Below are 19,721 nucleotides of genomic sequence, written 5' to 3' on the forward strand. Positions count from 1 at the left end.
CCAAAGCCGATGAGGAAATCCACGACGCTGAGAAGCTGTTGAGCGGTGACCAGCCCGAAGCTCGACCGGGCGGCCATGTTATTTACAGCTCATATTGGCCACATCTTTCAGGGGAATCGCATAAGGTTGAGTAGATTTCTAGTAAAGAAGTAATTACTGATTTACATCCACCCAAGCACAGCCATACAGGTACAAAGGAAAACTATAAAGCTCCCACAGTAACTTCACTGTTAAAAAAAAATTGTGCTGGTCAGGGGTTCGAACCCATCACCACCGCTTCATCGGAGCAGTCGCTCTACCAAATGACTTAGCCAGGACTTTTCTTTCCCAACATGGCATTTACTACACGAGGTTATGTATGTACAGAAAGATGATATGTACAGATTATTCACAAAGCACGCAGCTAGGGACGGCACTGCACTAGCTATACCGAAAACAACACAGCTAAAAGGGTGGCAAATATAGACACCCCATCAACAGCGGAAACCAGTCCTGTAGAAGGTCTCTTTCATCATAAATGTGCCTGAGTTGGAGCATCATTCCACTGAAATGGCTTCCGGATAAAGCAAGAGGTTCAGATCTGCGATCCAGCATGCGCGTTTTCCACAAGCTATGTAGTCCAATGAGGAAAAACATGTCATATAGTTCGTAATCAGGTTGAGTAGCCGCAAGGTTACGAACACTGTAGGAATTTAAACCAATGTATTTCTTTAACGTCCTCTGCAACACATCCCAAAACAAAATCACATCCTTGCAGTTAATAAAACAGTGTTCAGCAGTTTCAGGTACACTGCACAGACGTCAGTTAACAGAAGACACAAAAACGTTTTTCATATGGAGCCACGTGTAAACAGGTACAGCTTCGGTGTGTAGAAAAACGTTTTGGTGCAAGGAGGGATCGGCATCTTGCACACTCGCGTTAACACATCATGACCCTTGAGGCCAAAGTATACACAGAGCTCAGATGCTTTTTCTGAGCTAACCGGGACGGCTAGCATATGGTATGGCGAGACCGAATTGGTCAATAACTCTAAGTGGGAACAGTGTCGGCCAGATGTATTAGGGGAATCCCCAAGGTGGAGTAGATTTGAAATAAGGGGGTAATTACTCATTGGCATCCACCGAACACAGTTCGAACCCCGGACCAGGACGAAATTTTAACTGTGAAGATTCTGTGGAATCTATATAGCTCATAACGGAGTGCAGATCAGAGAAGGTATAGGTCTGTTGCACCTCGTAAGGCGCGCGTAATTAAATAATTGTTTCGTTCAGTCAACAGCTTATTCGCAGTTACTTAATTTTTAATTGCTTTCAATTTCGCTCTGAAAATTATTGCTTTCAAATTCCGCTCTGAAACCATCCGGCTTTATTTACACTGGTAGCCCAGCAGGGTCCTACCGAAAAGTTCGCTTAAGATTACGGACTCGAACTTCATCCCAGGTGAAGCAGTGCTTTAGGCCGCTTGTCTTTCTAAAGAGTTGTAGATATCTACCGTAACTTCATATTATTATTAGGTTACGTTAGTGTGTTATTGGCTGCTTCTCGCGGAACGTGCCATGCAAGGAATATTATATGCATGTAAAACGCGATTTGCTTTTTGAAGAATTTTTATCGTTGTTTTTTGGGGTGTCAATTATGAAGGAGCGGCACTTCCACAATAATATACTGTATACTATATCAAATTACGCAAAGAACATGACACAGGACTTCACAGAATAAAGCTTAGGCACGCAGCCAATTTGTAATTCCATGAATTCAGAGGAGGAAGGCGCATTAAATAATAATGCGCTTCTTTTCGCACTTAAGATGAATTCTTGTTAGCATTAGCAGCGACTAAATGAAGTAACAAAGCTAATGATCCCTTATGTTTTCAGATATAAAAAAGGGGAATTATACATTCATCTCCATCCATCAAGCAGTGTGCGTAAGAATAATTTACCTGTTATACCAAGGCTTCTCTACTTTTTTTTGCTTTCGTTTAAACTGTGCGGCCTGTCAAAAAGAATTTTAGCTCAGCAAAGCGATTTGTCACACCACACGAAAAATACCTGACCGGAGCTTAATATGCATATGCGTTCATCAGGTATAAATAACTTCGTGGTGCTCACGGGAGCCAGCAGCAGACTTAGTTCGGCAGCACGACTATTTCCTGCAGGACGAGTTCCGAACTCTGGAGATGAAGTCGATGGTGTACTGCATGTGTATTGTTCTGGCTTTGGTTATAACCACACAGTAAGTTGTAGCTTTTCTCATTTCAGACTCGCAGTGCATTTCAATTTGTGTAGATAAACCGCAGCGCACAGGCGGCACTACTGTTGTTCCATCATCATCATCATTATCAGCCTGACTACGCCCACTGCAGGGCAAAGGCCTCTCCTATGTCTTTCCAATTAACTATGTTCTTTGCCAGCTGCGCCCACCGTATCCCCGACAACTTCTTAATCTCTTCCGCCAACCTTTCTGCCGTCCCTGCTACGCTTTCCTTCTTTTGGAATCCACTCCGTTACCCTCAAGAACCAGCGGTTATCTTTATTTCGCATTACATGCCTTGCCCAAGCCCATTTCTTCCTCTTGATTTCAACTAGGATATCATTAACCGGCGTTTGTTCCCTCACCATATCCGCTCTCTTCCGGTCTCTTAACGTTCCACCTATCACTGATCTTTTGCATAGCTCGCTGCATTGTCCTTAACTTAAGCCGAACCCTCTTTGTTAGCCTCCGTGTTTCTGCCCCATAGGTGAGTACCGGTACGATACAGCTGTTTTAGACTCTTCTCTTGAGGGATATTGACAAACTGCCATTCATGATCTGAGAGAACCTGCCATATGCGCTCCACCCCATTCTTATTCTTCTAGTTATTTCCCTCTCATGATCCGGATCAGCAGCCACTACCTGCCCTAAGTAGACATATTCTCTTACTACTTTCAGCATCTCACTACCAATTGTAAACTGCCGTTTCCTTGCGAGGCTGTTGAACATTTCTTTGGTTTTCTGCATGTTAATTTTTAGACCCACCTTTCCACGTTGTTCCACTGCGCCCCTAAAAACTGCTGCTATGGCCGCTTGGGCCACAAAAGATGCGAGACCACATTGAACGATTAGAGGCGCACGCCCGGCGCAAAGCATTCCATGTCTAGCTGTCCTAAACGCAGTCCAGTTAACTGAAGCATGCACGCGTTGCTACGACAGAGCGCAGAAGCTCATGCTCACATGCACAATCAGGTGGTGTGGACAAGCACAACGGGTTACTACAGGTGCGCCATAAAACACTTGCTTCTCTCGCTAGAGCGTACGTGGATGAGATTGACATCGCAAACTTCATCGCAGGTGGGCAATAGATGTTGTAAAAGCGCGGAACACATAAATCAAAACGGCTAGTCAACGATTTTTCGTTTCACATTTGTAAGTTAGGCGGAACCACCTCATTTAGCCTTCCTAGTCACTATTTCCTCAACACCAGGTGCACGGCTCAAACGAATAATAAGAAATCTATACCCTTTCCCCTCCTACCTCTCTGTCTGCCTTAACGGTTCTAAGCACTGATACCATTTTATTTCTTTAAATGTTTTAGGCGACAGCTCAGCGATATCAAAGTATTGTGTTCGTATTTTTCCCCACGTCGGAACAACCCAATCTGAGGACACCATACTAAAAAAAACTTACAGGGCGAACACGATACTCCCTAATGCGCGCCGCCGCGGAGGCTGAGTGGTTATGGCGCTCGGCTATTAATCCGAAAGTCGCAGGTTCGATCCCAGCCGTGGCGGTCGAATATCGATGGAGGCGAAATTCTAGAGGCCCGTGTACTGTGCGATGTCAGTGCACGTTAAAGAAACCCAGGTAGTCGAAATTTCCAGAGCCCTTGACTACAGCGTCCCTCGTATCCTGAATCACTTTGGGACGTTAAACCCCGATAAACCATAAACCATGAACCGAACCGACTATTCTGTTTGTTTCCCTTAAGGTGTTGCGAATATGTCCAGTATGCACTATTATACTGAAACTTGAACACACTAGCCTTGCGTAAATGTCTTCCGCCCCCTTTCTTTGCCGTCTGTTTAGGAGGTGCGAACTTCGTGAAATGCACGGCCGCCTTTACAGAGACAGCTGTTAAAGCGATGTTTCCCATTTATCCCGCGTCGCTGATTGGTCAGAATGTATTGACGTCACCTATGACAATGACAACGTGATGCACGTAAATGTCTTCCGCCCCCTTTCTTTGCCGTCTGTTTAGGAGGTGCGAACTTCGTGAAATGCACGGCCGCCTTTACAGAGACAGCTGTTAAAGCGATGTTTCCTATTTATCCCGCATCGCTGATTGGTCAGAATGCATTGACGTCACCTATGACAATGACAACGGGATGCACCGATTCGCCAGAATGGAATGCCGTCACTCATGCCATCATCACACAGCGTCACACTGATCGGTGAAAACGGTGTTGCGTAGTGTATGACGTTTGACAACTCACCATGCTGATCGGCCACAATGTCAGTCATTGATTGGCCTGGACCTAAAGACGTCACTGCTCATCTCCTTGTGTTCCATATAGATAGATCGATCCATGTCCATATGGATGGATGCATAAGTAGCCGAGTGCGTTTAGTAGCCATAGCTTAGCTACGAAACAGGCCGACTAGCATTAGCACTTCGCAACATGGACTCCAGCTGCTGTTGGAAAACCAGAAACGTAAACCGCGAGTCATTTTTGTCTCACGTCCTGCAACAACTTCCAACTAACGAAAAATAAACAAATAATAAATATTTGCATTATTTTGCAATCGTTATGAAGAGCCGGAAGCATAGCAAGAGAAAAATTCAGTCCTTTTAGCGATGATGCTGTGCTATAAAAGTTCTCATTTCTGTCTTCAATTTTCAGATGCCAACGTCCGATGGTGAAACCTGGGAGGCCTTCTCGTAATAATCAGTGGAGGCCACCCTTCTTTGGTGGCCAGCAGAGGGGTTGTCCCCAACTGGTAAATATAATTCATCGTTAATTATAGGTGTAACGTTAAGAGACCGAAAGGGGGCACAGTGGCTGAGGGAACAAATGCAGGTTAATGACATCCTAGTCGAAGTCAAAAGGAATAAATCGGCGTGGGCAGGGCATTTAATGCGAAGGCAAGATAACCGCTGGTCCTTGAGGTTAACGGACTGAATTCCAAGAGAAAGCAAGCGTAGCAGGGGGCGGCAGGAAGTTAGGTGGGTGCATGAGATTAAGTTTGCGGGGATACGGTGGCCAAAACTGGCGAAGGATAGGGTTAATTGGAGAGACATCGGAGAGGCCTTTCCCCTGCAGTGGGCTTAGCCAGGATGGTGACGATGATGATGACTAGGGCGAACTACTTTCCATGCACAAATGCTAATGCTTCTTTCCAAAGCATACTGTTAGTGTCAGTGCAGCGCCGGCTTGCAAAACAACGGTATTGTAGCGAAGCTTCTTCCTCTTTTCTTTTTTGCAGCGCGTGAGATGCCCGTCTGTAGGCATAATAAATTACAAAATTCTCAGTAACAATTTCAAGTATTTGACGAAGTTCTGCTCACAAACAAACAGCAACAAGGTGGTGGCGGAGATAGCAGCAAGTGCTCATGCGTGGTCGTTGAAGTGTGATTGCTCATCGGTGTCAGAGCGCTGAATTCGCAGATAATAGCAGATAAAGCACCTAAAACAGCGACACAATATCGAACATCGTAGAAACGGCCCTGCATGGTTATGATTGCTCCAGGGCGCTCTCGTCTTGTCTCGTCTCGTCTCGCATAAAAAGCAGCAAGTGAGGACGTTCCGGAGACAAGAAAAAAACACATTGGAGGGGACACTTAAGCTCCGCCTTAAGGGTATGACGCGATAACGCTAATGGGTTAATGCCCATATATGTACAATTGCTAATTCTCTACTTAGCATTCATAGATCCCTGTGAGTCCTCATATACCACTCCTGGCGCAGTGGTTAAGCGATGTGCCACTGTTCTACGATGGCAGGTGCTGCCACCGGTGTTACTTGTTCGATCCAGGTTGCTCTTCCCGAGCAGCCTCTCGCGAACAATCATTTATTTAACTGCCCTTTGCCACGGAGTACACTTTTCTCACAATCCGGTTGGCAGGTTGCGATGACGCCAACAAACTACGTGACATATATAGGTGGCCCACCTGCCTCCTATAGGTTACTTCTCTGAGATTTTTTCGTGGATTTTTCGCTCCCGGTCAACCTTCGCTGACGACGACGCTGCATCTTCTGCGACGCGAGCTCCTTTTTTCTGCGACGCGAGCTCCTTTCATCTGCTACGCGAGCTTTGAAAGATCGAAGGGTACGCTTCATACCCTCGATTCTCTTCACGTTTTTGTGAGGAGATAGTTATGCCGGAATCAAGAATCAGTCACCTCTTTTATCATTTTTTCCGTTCTGTAAAAGCTGCCCTCTTTTTTCTCCCATTCAGTGCCGACCTGGAGTCCCTGTGAACAGTGTGTGCGGACCAGGATGCTTCTGCGGCATCAACGGAGGAAAAATTAACAATCGGTTCATTTGCAGCCCTCCCGAGCCATGAAGACAACGGCTAAACAGGCGCACATCTTTGCGTTTTCGAGGAATCCAATAAAAAATCGGAGGGGACATTTAAGTTCCGTCTTTAAGGATTCATTCATTCATTTATTTATTTTAGCCTCAGGGCTTACAAAAGCATTGTAGAGGGGAGGGGCAGAAATACAAAGGACACTCTGAAATTTGGTTAAGAAAAGGAAAAAACTAACAATAAAAGAGAAAAGAAAGGCAACAACAACAACAACGACGAAAAAACAAAAACGGCACGTATTCAAGGCACACGGGTAGGTTACAAATACGCAAACGTTTGGTTGAACAGAATGCAGCAGAGTACAGCTGCATATATCCTCGCAGCTGCAGCTGCGATAACCTCATTGGGTTAATGTCTATATATGCAGAATCGGTCATTCTCTATTTAACATTCATAGAACACTGGGAACCCCCGCACCACTCCTGCGCAGTGATGCAGCGGGTAAGCGATGCGCCATTGCCCTGAGCTGGCATTGCTGCCCCCTGTGGGACTCATGCGATCCAGATTGCTCTTGCCGAGGAACCTCTCACTGCTAACCGTTAATTTAACTACCACCGGCCATGGTACGCAGTTTTCTCGCAATCCGGTGGGTAGGTTGTGATGACGCCACAAGGTCACGTGACCTGCATGGTTCACCTGCCTCCTAGGTTGCTTCTTTGGAGATTTTTCGTGAATTTTTGCACTCACGGTCAAAGATTCCGTCGGCAGCGCCTTATTTCCTGTGAACGAGTTCCTTAAAGCTAAGTTCCTTAAAGGGCTGACCAGACAGGTGTATTATGTTTTGGAGCAAACATAACTGCTGTGAACTCACGTGTGCGATAAAAAAAAAAAGTGCCCTGGTGCGTCCGTAGTTGAAACATGGCTCACACAGCACGCAGCAGAAAGGAACAAAACCGACAGTGATCCCACAAAGCTTCCTCCTCTTTAGGCATTGTTTTCATCGTTGATTATACATCTGCCAGCTGTACGTTTCGGTTTACACAAATAGTTTGGAGCAGCAGTGCAGAAGTAGTATACTGACGTTTTACAGGTCTGAAATCGGGTGAAACATTAAGTAATATCTTTCCTCTTGAGACACTTGACCCTCACAGCGCTGTTTTACGAACGCATGCCCTTTTTGTCTAACAGAAATAACACATCTAGATGTAGTCTACCTCACCTTTCCTTCGACTACCTTCCATAGGGTGGGTGTGTGTTCAAATAAGGACGGTAATCGAGATCCTACGATCGTAAAAGCCCCCTGAATTTTTTATACATGACGATCGAATCTGACAACCCATAGGAATAAATTCTCCAAGCTGCATTGTTCGCAAAACATTTCCAAATTGAGAAATAGCAGCAACTGAAGGAAAAAAAACGTGAAAAGACACACAAAATATGAAGACAATGGCGGATCTTACAAACCAGGTTTTGTTGACAAAGCAGACGCACCAAACAAAGAGCATGGACAACTAAACCTTTGAAGAAAGTGCTACAAGGCAGTTTTGTATTAGCTGCACAAACATGAGTCAAAAAGAGCTTAGCTCTTCGTAGAAAAATCCAAGGCGCAATGGCGTATTGCTCCTCTGCAATGTTGTTTAGCAAAGTAGGCCTCTAGTACCCCCAATCTCAGCAGCCTTTCTGCACTGTATAAACGAAATGCTGTCAGAGGGAAGGGAGTGTCCATAATCACTGCAGTGGTGGGCAGTTTGCCGACTGCGAAGAGGCCGCGACAGGAGAAATGACGAAAAAGAACAATAAAATTTTTGTAGCATTTTTCTAGAGCGATTTTAAACGACATTCTGATATCATAATAAGAGCCGCAAAAAGAACAAAAAAACGTAATTTAACCTGTCACTTCGAATAAATGCAGCACGCTTAGCCGATTAAGTGCGTTCCTCTAACCAGATACATCTCCTTCGTATCCTCAACTCATCGCGTTGTTCAGTAAATACTAAAAATTATCCCATTGTGACTCATTAAAGAACTCTGTGACTAAATAGTGAACATAAATACGAAACGAAAAGATCATTGCTGTCATTCAACGCGATCCTTGGCAGAGATCACTGAATCTCAGTAGCATGTTTCAAAAGAAGTCTGCGGAGAGACTGCAGATAACGAAGAGACTGCAAAAAAAATTTACAGTCATGACCTTTCCCGAATGAGATTTAAATGAAATTCCTGTGTAACATTAGGAATGTCGGAAGAAAAAAACAGATTCTTCTGGCCGCCATTTAGGTTAGGCGCAGAAGCTTTTATAGATGCATGTACTTGGCATCTTGACTGGTTTATGGTTTATGGGGATTTAACGTCCCAAAGCGACTCGGGCTATAGGGACGACGTAGTGGAAGACTCCGTAAATTCCGACCACCTGTGGTTCTCTAATGTGCACTGACATCGCACAATACACGCGCCACTAGAATTTCGCCTCCATCGAAATTGCACCGCCGCGGACGGGATCGAACCCGCGTCTTTCGTGTTCTTTGTCTTTTGGTGCCACCTGGGGCCACATGGTGGCAATATTATACAAGAATTTCATTTAAATTTAATTTGGGCCCGATTCACGAGAAGCGAACCTAAAACCCACGTACCTCATGATGTCATCGGCAGTGCCTACATCATCAAGGAGGAGGAGGAACAAATATTTATTTGTCATACACAAAGAGGGTAGGGGTAGGGGTTAGGGAAGATGTTTAAACCAGTGCGTGGGCCCTCTAGAGTGCGCTAGGTGGCTTTAAGTTCATGCTTCTTGTCGACCTCCGGGGCCCAATCCACTATCCGGAGTTGTACCTCCGACTGAGGGCTGCGCAAAAACGCAGTCCCCCACTGACTCTGTTTCAGATTTGTAGTCTTCGAGTGGTCTGGTCCTCTGGGCACTCTAATAGGATGCAATTAAGGTTTTCTTTTGAGTGATTGCTGAGATTGCAACGGGAGTTGAATTCCGCTTGATATATCAGAGAGTAGATATATAGGGAACAAATACAAATAAAAATTCTTCCAAAGTAGGTTTCGAACCTCTGCCAGAGCGAACAGATCAGCTTCGCTGGCCACTGCATTAGAGTAGTACGCCACCGCAGCATGCCCGAACACCCCGAGCGCATGCTTTTACATTCAAAGAAAATGAGTAGTCCCAATTGCATTCTGTAATTTTTTTGCTCTCATCGAGTATGACGCACGGTCATGAAGACGCCTCAAACGATTCTAAACGTATGTAGAAGCCACATGTAGCCGGGAGGTGGGAGCGCGAAGTCATGCGGCGAGGTCAACGTATGTAACATGCGTTTGCGACCCTTCCCACCAACGCGCTTTCTGATATAATGCCCAAATATGTGCCCCACATTTTGTCAACAGAATAGGACACCGTTTACACCGCCCGGCGTAATGCAGGAGACTCTAAGAAAGGAGTATCGTCTGTCTTGAAATTTTGCTAATGCCATAAAAGGAACATTTGAATAAAACTCGTTTGGTTTGGTTTATGGGGGTTTAACGTCCCAAAGCGACTCAGGCTGTGAGGGATGCCGTAGTGGAGGGCTCCGGAAACGAAAGTAAAGATCGCGTGCCATTTCAACGGAATTCTTGGTGACACTGCATTGCTGAAAGACTTGAATACCAGTCTTTGAGGCGAAATTTAACGGGACATGAGGGATGTATGCCCCTGTATCTATGCGGACCTGGCCCATTGCCTCTTCTATTGCCCGGCTGCTCAGCAGTCGGGTTCCTTCCCCCCACCCTCTCTATCCATCACCACCTGGCTCGACTGGCTTGGCGCTGAAGGGGAAGAGAACAGCGGCTTCTGGTCGCCCAGGCGGTCGAAATGCTCGGCCTGTAAATTATGGTCGATTAAAAGTCTTTTACTACTACTACTACTATGAATACGACACCAGAAATCCAAGGCTAATTTTTTGAAGGTTACTGGAATTGTAAGACTCATGAGCCGCAGTTCATCAGGAGGTACTGCTTTTATTGCCAACTGCACTGGCATAAGGCAAGCCTGGTAGTATGGAAACGCAGAACTCTAAGGACGCGTTCATCGGGACTTTTGGACTCTAATAATGATAGTTTCGAGAAACTTACATCTAAATTTCCAAGTGATAACTTTTAAACGCCGCACTAGGAATGTCTCAAAGGCGAAAATTCCGGCTGACAATTTTCATATGCTTTCTAAATTAGCCGCGAAAAAAAACGCACCCACATTTACAATGAATGTTTTTTTTTTTTGTTTTTCACGTTCCATTTTTGGAACGTCGTCGTTTTCCTCATGCAGAATGCTAATCTCGTCTGGGCACTGAGGCATCTGTTACAGCCGGCGTCGTCGCTTCGGCGGGCGCGGTCGTTGCAACGCGCGTCTGTTCTTTCAATCTCTCCTCTCGCATCTTTCTACTCTCCTCTGTCTGCACGTGGCAGCGGTTGTGGCTCAGCTGAGCCAGTGGGCAGGTCTGCGCACTTTCCTTTTCATCCTTCCTTCAGTCGCAACAACAACAACATCGTCTGAAACGGCGTTTGTGATCTCTGCAGCCCGAATTTCTCCTTCCTGTCCGAAGACAACCTTGTAGCAGCGTGCCATGGGTTCGCACATTAAAGAGAGAAAATTACAGAGAAAACTATTGTGCCTGAATAATGTTTCCTTTCACCTTGCGAGCTGAGTCGCTTTCAGCGCTTTAGAAGCCGTGGTAGGCAGCAAAGCATTTCTTCAACGGTGGCTTTTAGAGCATAGCTATAGGATACGGACACCTCACGATAACCCACACATGCCGTCCACCTATAATCCACGAATTTCGGAGAAGGAGTCAGTAAGGTCATTAAAATAACACAAAAAGGAAGGAGCCGAGAACCAAACGGCCCTCTAGGTCACGTATGAAGTAAGTTTAAATTCGGAAAATGTGCCTGCCACGCACGCCTCGTTCTGTGCGTGAAGCAAATACTTTCAGAGAAGAGGTTGGCGTAGAGCCAGTTATGCCATTTGTCACAAGTGTTGTAAACAATACGTTGTGATTAATCGTATAATATGCTTTAATTAACAGAATACAAAGACAAGCTGTGCATTTACCAGTGACTGTTTAATGTACTCATTTCGACAAAGGAAAGTTTTTATTGGATTAGATTGTATTGGAGAAACATTTATTGCGCTCTAAAAATTATGGTAGTTGCCGGCGGTTGTCGATAATATATTCAGTCTTGTCAGCGCGCTGCACCAGACCTATTTGGCCTGCAGCGATCGCTGGCCAGCAGTGCGAGAAAAAACTGAATGCCCCAGTTTTTAGAAACTTCAACGGAGAAAAAGAGAATACTGAAAGAGCGTGAGTTCAAAAATTCGTTTTCTATTGTTTATTGCAGTAGTTTAAATTTACACTGAATGCCTCCTCACAACAAAATCATCTTGCCTGGCTTAGTAGAGCGTTAGGCGTGTTACGAAATTTCTTATAGCGGGCTGCAAGAGGGAAGTTAAAAGGCAATTACTATGAGTTTTCTTGTATAAGCTATCTTTTTAACGAGTCGTTTCCAAAAGCGCCTCAGTCACCGAAGCATTAATGAGGATTTGCGTTTTCTTTTACATTTGACAGTAGTAGTGCTGATGGAAACAGCTGTTAGGCAGAAAGGTAAAAATACTGAAGTGCTTACTTAGAGTCACGTAAGTTATAAACTACTGACCAAACTTTCTATTATTAAACAGAGGTACGAAATGTAAAGGGTTGGGGGAGGGTGCTATGGTTAATGGACACGAAGATAAGAAAATGGCCAGCTCCGTATTTGCCACGCCAGATATAAGTGAGAAAGTTAATAAATTATAAAAGCAGTGATCTATGAGCGACTGAGCACCCTGGGAGGCATATCTTGTAGGGGATTTAATTAGGCATTAAAAATCATAGTTTAGTTAGTTTATTGGGGTTTAACATCCCAAACCAGCTCAGGCTATGAGGGACGCCGTAGTGAAGGGCTCCAGAAATTTCGACCACCTGGGTTTCTTTAACGTGCACTGACACCGCAGAGTGCACAGGTTTCAAGCATTTCGCCGCCATCCAAATTCGACCGCCACGGCTTCTGGACCCTCAGCGACGCTACATTAAAAGAAAGCCGGACGTGGGCTTTAAAACCACAGTGTTTAGATTGTCCGCCATTATTACTCGAACCCAATATCAGACGTCAAAATCCGGAAAGTTTTGCACGCACACACAATAAAACGTGCAGAATCGAGAATAATAAGAAACCTAACAGAAAGTTCGAAAATATTTCGACGAGTCGCCCACAAAAAGAGCAGGAATAGAATACAGCAAACCATATATTTTGTGACTTTTTTTTTGCATTTACATGAAGGCTTAGTACCGTGTGAAACTACGACTGTATCAAACCATGCATCGGAAAACGGCTGGATTACAAAAGATAGTCTAATAGGAAACCACTTTGATGTTTCGAAGACAGGAATGGTATAACATATATATTATAAGGAATTTCGCTGCAGACGTCATGAAGGATCCTTGTTAGCATTGGCAACGGCTATTTTAAATGGTAAAGCAAATAACCGCTTAAAGCTCACAAATGTACAAAAAAAAAATGGGGCTCATACATTCGTCTGCATTGGTAATGAAATATAGTGAGATGATAATTTACCCCAATACCAATGTTTACGAAATTTTCCTTTGCTTGCATTTTAGCTGTTCTACGTGCCAGGAATATTTCAGCCCCGAAAAAAGCTCCGTCATTTCGCAGGACAAATTACTCATAGCGCCACAGAAGTTTCATAAGTGTGTTCAAGTATAAATAGTCGTGCGGTGCTCACTGTAGTGGTCAACCGAAAAGGGTCTCTACCACGAGTATTTCCTGCAAGCTGAGTTCCCAACACTGAAGATGAAGTCGGTACTGCTCTGCCTGTGCCTTGTTCTGGCATTAATTGCAGCCACAGAGTAAGCATGTCATTCGATTATTTCATATGCATAATGCTCTTTGATGAGCATATGGAGGGTAACTATTTTAAATCTTTACAGCTTTATAAACAAATATGACGCTGGTGGTCACGTAGATAGTGCCTTCACTGCTTGTGGGTTGGGCTAAAAAAAAATTGAAATTTAGTTTTTGAGGAAAGGAAATGGCGCAGTAACTGGTTTGGTTTGGTTTGGTTTATGGGGTGTAACGTCCCAAAACCACTCGTGTTATGAGAGACGCCGTAGTGAAGAGCTCTGGAAATTTCGACCACCTGGGGTTCTTTAACGTGCACTGACATCGCACAGTACACGGTCCTCTAGAATTTCGCCTCCATCGAAATTCGGCAGCAGCGGCCGGGATCGAACGCGCGTCTTTTGGGTCGGCAGCCGAACATCATAACCATTGCAAATGCCGCAGTAACTGGCTCACATCTCGTGAACACCCAAACCGCGCCTTAAGGAAAGGAATAAAGAAGGGAGCGAAAGAAGAAATGCCGTAGTGGAGGTAGATTGTTAAATTGGTTTCAGGGGAGGCAAATGGCGCAGTATCTGTCTCGCATATCTCGGTGGACACCTGAACCGCGTCGTAAGGGAAGGGAGGAAGGGGGGAACGAAAGATGAAAGAGAAAAAAGTTGGAGGCTTATCAAGGTTAAGCCCAGTGGATGCGAAGCAGCCTTCGTTTTGCATTCTTATTATTAACGTCCTTAGCGTTTGGAGGCATCTTGACCGCATACACGCTCGGCGCAAAGACGCTGGCGCGGTTGCGGGCACAGAGACTGACGCGACGGCGGGCGCGCGCCGCTTCATCCCTGGCGTGACGTCACATATCGCGTGATGCAGCGGGCGCCGCCGAACCGAAGCGTGGAGGCTTGGAGGCCTCCGCCGGGCGACGTCCGACGGCGCGATATGAGGCCCCATCTGCAGCCGGTGTGACGTCATCACGTGAGGTCACATCATGTGATCTCACTTCAAGGTCAATGGTGGCCACCGCCGGGCGTCGCGCGAAGGCCCGAAACCTACGTTAATATGCTTCGCATAAAAGAGATGTCGCAGTGGAGGTCTCCGGAATAATTTCGACCACCTGGGGATCTATAACGTGCACTGGCATCGAACAGCACACGGGTGCCTCTTGCGTAACTACCTGGGGATCTATAACGTGCACTGGCATCGAACAGCACACGGGTGCCTCTTGCGTTCCCGTGTGCTGTTCGATGCCAGTGCACGTTATAGATCCCCAGGTGGTCGAAATTATTCCGGAGACCTCCACTGCGGCACCACTTTCTCTCTTCCCGGCTACTTACAGTCGTATAAACGTGACAGCTATCTCCAGTAGCGTGGATTTTTGGGCTTCTGGTACATAGTTCCAATACACTGTAGTGCAGCAAAAGACGAGGACACAAGAGACGAGACACAAGAGCGCTCGTGGCGTTCGTCTCTCGTCTCTTGTGTCCTCGTCTTTTGCTGCGCTACAGTGTACTGGAACAGCTATCTCGTCCGCTGAGCCCAACACGCACTCAATAAAGATAGCATCCACGTGATCATCGGCATAAGTTTTTATAGGGCTGTAAAGATTTTTACATATTAGCCTGTATATAGTAAATGCGTGTAATACACTAAATCGGCTATTCAAAACTTTTTAGTCTACTACTTAGATGAAGTCATTACATCGTCATTGGAGGTGGATGGCTCGAATAACCAAAACATAAGGCAACTTTTTCACCCATCTTTAACACGTTTTAATAAGGGTGATAGCTAATTTTAGTTTATTTTACAGGAACGTGAGGGCACCTTCAGAAGTAATATACAGTAAGCAGAACGTGTTGTCGGGCTAGTTGGTTCAGTACTTCAGACATGGTAGTTGCGCGAAACATACACACACACAAGACAGGGTACGGGACGAGTGCAAACTTACAACTGATTTTATTCAATGGAAACAGCACATACCTGAAGGAAAAAGAGTGCACTTCGAGCATGCGCAGCGAAAGGGTACAGCACGTGTCAATCAGTAGCACACCAAGGCCAGAACTTACATCGTCTTACCGAGACGATGTTCAATAGTGAGGTAGCCTTCCTCGATAAGACGATGTAAGTTCTCGCCTTGGTGTGTTATTGATTGACACGTGCTGTACCCTTTCGCTGCGCATGCTCGAAGTGCACTCTTTTTTCCGTCAAATATGTACTGTTTCCATTGAATAACATCAGTTGTAAGTTTGCGCTCGTCGCGTACCCTGTCTTGTGCGTGTGCGTGTGCGCGTGCGTGTGCGTGCGTGCGTGTGTGTGTGTGTGCGTGCGTGCGTGTGTGTGTGTGTGTGTGTGTGTGTGTGTGTGTGTGTGTGTGTGTGTGTGTGTGTGTGTGTGTGTGTGTGTGTGTGTGTGTGTGTGTGTGTGTGTGTGTGTGTGTGTGTGTTCCGCGCAACTACTATGTAATATACAGTAAGATGTTTCAGGGCGAAAACTCAAGAAAAACAATGTCACCAGAGCATTTATTCTACAAATAAACAAAATTAATTCTAGACATAACGTGTTATAATAGCTAATAGTAGTAAACATCATACAAAAGCTACAAAGATTTGGTTTATTTGGTTTATTGGGGTTTAACGTCCCAAAGCGACTGAGGCTATGAGAGACGCCGTAGTGATGGGCTCCGGAAATTTCGACCACCTGGGGTTCTTTAACGTGCGCTGACATCGCACAGCACACGGGCCTGTAGAATTTCGCCTCCATCGAAATTCCACCTCCGCGGCCGGGATCGAACCCGCGTCTTTCGGGTCAGCAGCCGAACGCCGTAACCACTGAGCCACCGCGGCGAGGCAAAAAAGCTACAGATATTACACCAACACAACACAATACGCACATACTCGATAGGCAAGGTGTGACAAAATGAAGATAACAGTGGATACTTCTAATAGTCAAAGTAGCACAGTTCGAAACATAACTAGTAAACACTTGCACGATCTCAGTTCTTGCAGCACAAGGAATCGTGGTGAATCATGGTGAAAATAACTCGCGTTTAATTTCTGAAGACCGAACTTTCCGTACTTTTTCGACCATAAACCAAACTGTCGGATTTCTGTAATGACGTTAAATTAAGAAAATAAAATGCTACTTCGTAATAAAAATCATGCAATATTAGCATTAGAGGTATGAAGCCTAGATACACAAACTAGACGGCATGCCAAACTACACATTGTAATAGGTTGTGATAGGTATACGTAGGTGGGGTATAACGTCCGCCAGCATCTCTGGCTATGAGTGACGCCGTAGTGGAATGCTGTGTATTAATTTCGACCACCCGGGGATCTTTAACGTTGTTGATCATGAGGGGCCTTTTGGGCCCCTGGCTCGTTCAGGGTCCTGCATCCCGTCGACTTTTTGAAGGAGTAGGGAGATCCGGAGGGCAGCAAACATGACTGTGCAGTTTATTTACATTTTGTATAACGCGAAAAGCAAGTGGGAATGTCTCTCTGAGTCCCGCTCGTTGCCGAGTTTTATAGGGCTCTCATTCCCTAGAGTCCCTAGATGGAGGACACCCTGCCAAGGAGGGAGTGTCCTATCAAGTTCACTTCGGCGTACTCTCACACACTCTTTCACTTGTGGACACGCCTTCCGTCACGTGTGGAACTTGAGGGAGAGAAGGGCGCCATCTGCGTTGCGTAGTCTGCGGTAGGTCAGCATGTGGCGTTCCCACGGTCAGTTGGTGGTCGACACATTTGCCCAAACCCGTTCTTCCCAATACCCGACGCACAAGGCAGGCACGCAGCGTGAAGGAAACCGCCGGAAACAATTCCTTAGTTTCCAGACAGGCTTAAGTGACCGTCGCTGCTTCATACGATCAGACGCAGCTTCGAGGGCGCTCGTTTGTAGACCTATGCTGCAACTGATGGCGTTGCAACATCATTCTGGGAATAATTCGAAGTTTGTAAGAACACTCGGAACGTGCAAATCGAGTTCCCGCCGTTAAAAGACGAGTTAAGATTCCTCTTTAGTGCACCTTTAATGGCATCGCTCCTCACATCCTTGTGGGCAGATTGACCTATGTCCGTATTGATGGATATGGATGGACGCATAAGTTACCGAGTCCGTTTAGTAGCCACAGCTACTGAACAGACTGACTCGCATCAGCACTTCGCACCATGCACTCCAGCTGTCATTGAAAAATGAAGTACTAGAAAATTAAACGGCGGCTCATTTTTTTGTCTCACCTCCTGCATAAATTGGTAACTAACGGAAAATAAACAAAAAATAAATACTTGCGTTATTTGGTTAACGTAATGAAGAGCCGCATTGCGTAGAAGGCGAAAGAGAAAGAATCAGCACCTTTTAGCGATGATTTTCTGAAAGTTCTCACTTCCGCCTTCTATTTTCAGATGCCAACGTCCGATGAAATCTGGGAGACCTCCTAGTAATAATCCGTGGAGGCCTCCCTTCTTTGGTGGCCAGAAGCTGGGTTGTCCCCAACTGGTAAAAATAATTCGCAGCTGATTATAAGTGTAGGTTAAGAGACAGAAAGCAGGCAGAGTGGGTAAGGGAACAAACGCCGGTCAATGAAATCCTAGTGGAAATCAAGTGGAAGAAATGGGCGCGCGCAGGGCATGTAATGCAAAAGCAAGATAACCGCTGGTCACTAAACGGAGTGGATTTCAAGAGAGGGCAAGCATAGCAGGGGGTGGCAGAAAGTTACGTGAGCGGATGAGATTAAAAAGTTTGCAGGGGTACGGTGGCCGCAGCTGGCAAAGGACAGGATTAATTCGAGTAACATGGGAGAGGCTTTTGCCCTGCAGTGAGCGTAGTCAGGCTGATGAAGATGATGCTGAAGATGATGATGAAGATGAAGCCGTATGTAGGCAATAATGAATTACAAAACTCCGACTAACAATCTCAAGTATTTAGCGAAATTCTGCTCACAAAGAGCAACAAGGCGGTGGCGGTGATAGCAGCAAGTTGTAGTTAGAATGCCCGTCATTATCAGAGCCCTAACTGCGACACATTATCGAACGTCGTGGAAATTGACCGTGTATGATTGACTACTCCAGAGCGCTCTGGTCTCATCTCGCTTAGCAAGCAGCAAGTGAGGACGTTCCGGGGGCTTTAAAAAAAAATTGGAGGGGACACTTAGGAACCGCCTTGAGGATGTGACGCGATAGGTTCCTGATAGTCCTCATACCCCTCCTGGCGCAGTGGTGCAGCGGTTAAGCGCTGCGCCACTGCCCTGGGATGGCAGGTGCTAACAGCGGTGGGACTTGTTCCATCAAGGTTGCTCTTCCAAATTGCGACCAATACATAATTTAACTGCCGCCTACCACGGTGTCATTTTGCTCACAATCCGGTGACCAGGTTGTGATGATGCCACAAGGTTACGTGACCTGGATGGTCCTCCTCCGTCCTAGGTTGCTTCTCTGGGAATTTTTCTCGGATTTTTAGTTCACGGTCAAGAACGCCGATGCCGGATTTTCTTCGAGACCAGCTCCTTAACGCTATTGCGTTAAAATAACGTTAAAAATGAAAAACCAACCATAGCGCCATAATCGGTGTTATAGAGAAGTGCGCGTCGAACTATGTGTTGTTGAGACCGAAGAGACGAAGGGTCTTTTTCGCTGAATGACAGAGAAAGCCGGCGGAAAACATTCCCTGTTTCCAGAACAACGTAGCTCGTTCAGTTGGTAAATACAGGCTGTTAAGTGGCGCCCGTCGGAAATATTTAAATACAGGCTTCTGGTGAATAAACAGCCCTTCGGAGGAATCCTCAAAAGAAGAAGTGTTATTCAGTAATCTTCTAACGGAAATTCCTCTAGGTAGCTTTCTAATACTACAGTTAGGCAACTGGTTGTAATTAAAAGGCTTCTAGCAGGCCATTAGCATAGCTTTATCAGTTCTTAAAGTTTGAAATAGATGGTTCCACTCGTCGCTCTGGCCAAAGAGCGCCACAGTACAACGTATTTGTCTTTACACAAAGTAGAGTCAAATGCCCATTGTCCAAGCATTTCACTCCACAGAAGCCGACCACTAGGTCAGAAGAAAGCTTGTGCCTGTTGCAAACGGCGGATACCCAGCGCCTCTGGGAATCGAACCCCGCACCTCCCACATGTGAGGCGGATGCTCAAACCACTCGGCCACCGCTACGGTATAATAAATAATTAGGTGCTTTTAGCATAACGCGTACCGCTAGCTTACCGCGCACCGCCACTGCGCATGCGCTGATCGCAATGAGGGCGCCAGATGGCGCCACGTTGCAGTTACAGTTGGGCAGCTAAGGTATTTAA

The sequence above is a fragment of the Amblyomma mixtum genome, chromosome 2, assembly GCF_055824585.1.
Source record: "Amblyomma mixtum isolate Tamu chromosome 2, ASM5582458v1, whole genome shotgun sequence".
NCBI classification, from domain to species: Eukaryota; Metazoa; Arthropoda; class Arachnida; order Ixodida; family Ixodidae; genus Amblyomma; species Amblyomma mixtum.